The 4,791-nt window shown below is 43.6% G+C and overlaps 1 long non-coding RNA gene across 1 annotated transcript; it reads right to left on the reverse strand.

The window, feature by feature from the left end:
• Positions 1-489: 489 nt before the first annotated feature.
• LOC143328510 (uncharacterized) lies at positions 490-3,206 on the reverse strand. The gene is made up of 3 exons (XR_013077822.1): positions 2,992-3,206; positions 2,241-2,333; positions 490-1,328 (listed from the first exon to the last, which is right to left on the reverse strand). It is a non-coding gene; the product is annotated as an uncharacterized LOC143328510 (long non-coding RNA).
• Positions 3,207-4,791: the final 1,585 nt, after the last annotated feature.

Consider the following 4,791-nt stretch of genomic DNA (forward strand, 5'->3'; position numbering starts at 1 on the left):
GAGGTGCGAGCTGATGGCCAGTCTATGACAGTCAAAGAAGGCAATATTCTCCGGTCAAAGGATAGGACATGAATGGAGTCACAGCTAGGCTCATTTTTGTTACCTTTTTACCAAAGAACATGTCTGAAACCCTACCAAAAGACACTAAGGACTTTGTGAGTTCTGCCTCTAAAGGTGGCATAAGACTGCAGACATGGATGGAATGAAAGAGACGTATTCATGCCTTCAGGGTCATTTCATGATCATGGATGCCTGGGGACATATAAATCTATTCAAACAGCAACTTAGGGTTTTAGTGACTAACATGACCATTCACTGATGTGTATACTGGATTACTTAACAGCTAATTTTCTTCCATTTAAAGCATTCTTATTGATAAGATTCACTCAGGTGGAAAATAAATGGGACAAATGCTGAATAAACAGTTGGAGAGGTGGGTCGGATCTTGGTGAACATTTGAAAAAAAAGACAAGATAAACAGTGTAGGTTTCATGTGAAAACAGAGATGACTGTGTTTAATTGGAAAAACAACTTTCCAGAGACCCTCGCAAGTGCGATTACCATCCTGAGACTGAAGATGAATGGGCTGCTCTTTCTCCTTCTCCACAGAGATACAGGCCTTGTGTTTTGATCCCCAGCTTGTGAATGGAAGGCTCTTTACACTATACTCTATATCTTGAATCCCAGTTCTAATGGGGGGATTGGGACTGTCTTTGTAGGCTCTGACACCCCCATACGCACACACACACAAAGGCCACCTTTGACTGGGAGGCCTGTAATGAGTTGGAGGTGGGAGCAGAGCAGAGGCCAGGGGAATATCTGATGACTAAGAGGCTACGAACGCCACTGTACACGACTGTGTGATTAATGAATGCAGCATCATCACAGACTGGCCTTCATCCTACACTCTGGGGTCATCACCTCCACTCTACTCTTGTGCAGAATAGGCAAGATTAATCTAAAAATGTACAACTATTCTTTAACATATGGATCATCTCTTCCATTGAAGCAAACTTGCCTGTCATTTGGGTAGTTTTTATAAAGTCAGTGAGGTGTGCTGTAGTCTGCAGATATTGATTTGGAGCCTTATGTCTTGCGTGCTGGCTCAGGGTTTATTTGCAGCTGCTGTTACTGGAAATGGATCCCTCGAGCGATCTGGATTCAGCTGATCCAATTAAACGCTGTGAATAATTGATCTGACAGTGAAACTGAGCCCTGTCACATGGGAGAGGTGACATCATCATTTCAGGGTTGAAACCGTACTCCTGTGCAGCTGGACTGCCCCGGGTCGTTTGTTCCACAATCAGTCCGCTGTATCTGATTACCGCCTGTGAAGGACACAAAGCAGACCATGAGGACAGAAGGGGAGGTTACACTGGCATTATCACGCTTGGCAAGACTGTACAAAGACAACAGACTCACTGATAGCTTGGAAACTCGTGAGATTGTCACATGTTGCACTCTGCAAACCTGAACTCAAAAAGCTTAGAGAGTTCTGATTTCATTTGGTTGCAAAAAGAGTTGCTTTCTGTCTTCCTTTGTTTCCTTTTCTCATAGTCCTTATTTGCTGCTCATTTAGGAGTTGTGCGAGCTGTGCTGCATTGCGTGCTACAAAGGCCATTCCTACACAAGACCTCCATGTGAACCAGATGGACTATGCGTGGGTCGATTATCTTCCTGGCCATGAAATAAGGTGCAAATAGGAGCCATCTTTGACCCTGGCCTTGGAGGAAGCTTAGATTGTAATATCTAATGAAACCCCTCCAGAGAGGTCTGCTCCCGCCGCTCGCCACCTTTTCATCTAGATCTGCACCGCAAATGAGAAAAGGAGGCTGTTGAACATCCAACATCTTGTCTGAATTAGACTCGAACCCTTGGGCAGGAACAGGGGGAGGTCTGCTCTCCACGTCTCCCCTCGGTTTCTCACGGAGGGAGGAAAGGGTGTGGGGTCCTGCTTACAGCTGACTCTCATGCTGCAAACATTTTGCTGGGTTGGCACTTCTGATCTTGTCATAATATGAACTCATGGGCCTGATGAAATCATCCCAAGAGTTTCTCCCCATGTGCTCACACAGTCATCATGCATCATTGTGTAATATCCAGGTTTGTAAAGTGGCATTATTGCTGTCTGCCTGTGGAAAGTCTGGAGACTCATCGACTGTGCCAGACAGTCAGACAAAGGTATGATTTGTTTGCTCACAGTAGGTGTTTGGTTGATGGCTCCAATCTTATTCATTTACCTTCTCTCTGGGGCGAAAAAGGACGATCCTTTACCACTTTCATCAAAGAGGGAGATTGAGAGTCCTCGCTAGTGGCCCGGGCAATTCTGGTATCTGTAGATGAAGACACATTTAGGGAAATTTGCTTCTTCAATCTCTTTCAGAGAGGACTTACCGTAGATGAAAAGATCATTACCACTCTCATGTCTGTGCATTAAGTATGGAAGTAGCAAGCCAGTGTCATTTTGAGTGTAACAGTGTCGCTATTGCAAGCAGGAATTTAGAGGTTTTATTTCTGTAAGTCGTCTTACAACAGTGCTGTGTTTCATACACTCCTGTCATCAGTTTTTTGTGGCCATTTTTGTAGCTACTTTCCATGGATACACTTGCAAGGTATGCTGAAAGATGATAACAACATTATTAATCCCATCAACAAAGCTCTGATTGGTCAACTCTTTCTCCAACTAAAGGAAACAGCTGGCAGTGGGCATAAAACCAGACCTACTGTGACAAATGAACAAATGAACAGGTCAGAAATTTGGGTGCAAAATTCAGATGTCTGGACCAGTTTAGCAATTAGCTAGCCAGCCTTTCTCCAAAAATTAGACAATCATCGCCGCCACATCTCACTGATTAATATGTCCTATCTTATTTATTCAATCCATAAACAAACATAAATGTAAGACTGTTGATTTTCAATAACATCTCAGAACTATTTCTTCACAAACAACAGTTGATTGATTGATTGATTGATTGATTTGCAGCAAGTTACCGTATGTGCAGCGTTTCCTGCTGTCGTGCGTGTTGCCTACAAACCGCCAAGGTGACGAGACTCTGGGAAGTTACTGTGTCCAAAAGCTGTTAGTCATGAAATAGTTCCAGCATGTAACTCCCTCTATAATCACAGCTTTTTTGTATCCATTTTTGTTTGTGTTCATATTACAAACAGTGTTAAGTGTTGTTAGCGAGAGCCAAGCTACCTGCCAATCCTTATGGTACACTGGACTAAAAAGCCTCCAGGCTCCACGCCCGAGCCCAACCTTAATCCAAACCTAAACCTGTCATCTTCTGTGGTGCTTAGCCTGAATCCAATTTAGCCTCCTCACTAACCAGTCATCTTCGTGACTCATAACCCAACATTACAGGTCCAGCGTGAAGGATTTACTGGCATCTAGCGGTAAGGTTGCAGATTCAAACAAATGAACAGTCCTCGCTTCACCCTCTACTGTGGTGGCCTTTTAACGCAACAAATGCGATTGGAGCTTTCCAGGTTAAGTGTTTTGTTTTTCTGGGCTGCTATAGAAACATCGCGGTGCAACATGGCAGACTCCATGGAAGAAGATCCTTTACAGCTCATTTGTAACGTGAACACAATTCTTATTTTCATGTGCTTTTACAACTACTGAAAACACAATTGAGCCCGAACACCATTCACAGACGGGACTTTTCAAGTCAAGCTGAGTAACAAGTTGATCCACTAACATTTGTTATATGCAAATTACTGGCAACATCAACAATTTAAGCTACTTAATAAATACTAGCCTCCAGGAGTGGTTTACTGTTGATTTGGGTTGTCACCTCCAGTATCAGCTGCTAATCTATCGCAAGTGAAGATAAACCTGATTCAAATATTCTTCTTTTCCCCCCTGTTGAGAAGGTTGGCAAAAGCAAATATGGCCATGCCCACACATTTCTCCATGAATTGAGTCATTGGAACTTCATTCGGGCAATGAGGGGACCTTGTCAGTTAATTGGACGAGGCTGGTGACGGCTCCATCCATCACCTTACGTTTTCTTTCACTCTGAGTCAAGTCCAGTTGGAACATTTCCCTCATCTGTCACACTGGAGGACATTTCCAACAGCAAAGACCACCAATGGGTGGAGAGCTGGCATGAAATCTTTCGAGCAACACACTGACATGAGCTCGACCTCCCAGGAAAGGTCATGCGGTGTTACCATGGCAACAGAGAACACCACCGGTATGTTAAAAAGGTAGCCAGCAGGGGTGTGGGGTGCGTCTAAACTGAATCCATGGCTGCGGAATTTCAGTGGGTGGGTGCGGATGCGTGTTGAATATTAAAATATTCTCTCTAAATGAAGTCTGAGTAGCTGTGCCTCTATTCATTACACCACTCTGATGTTCCATAACCATTAACATCTGTTAAAGCCCTATACGCACCACAACACATCCAGCTCTCTGGACAAGGAGGGTATTTTTAGACATGTACTCATTAGTGCTGAGAGATCATTTGTAATGAAGGACGGGAGGGGAGAAGGAGGCCAATAACACAGTGAAAGATGGTATCCATATTCAAATACCTGAGGAGCGAGTGGGTTTAACTGTTAGTGAAAAGAGTGGGGGTGAGATGTGAGGGGCAGGCCAATCAAAGATTTTGAGGAGTGCGATGTTATAAAATAGTCAGGGCAAGGTCAAAGAAATTATACAGCACATTAAGCATTATCTGAAAGCTTCTAGCTCTGTTTCTAAAACAGAGACAACACATGTAACCTCTAACTAATTACATATGCTTATAAAACTGCTATGGTCCCTGGACTGGGATCAGACCTATT

This window comes from Chaetodon auriga, chromosome 11 (genome assembly GCF_051107435.1).
Source record: "Chaetodon auriga isolate fChaAug3 chromosome 11, fChaAug3.hap1, whole genome shotgun sequence".
In the NCBI taxonomy this organism is placed as follows: domain Eukaryota; kingdom Metazoa; phylum Chordata; class Actinopteri; order Chaetodontiformes; family Chaetodontidae; genus Chaetodon; species Chaetodon auriga.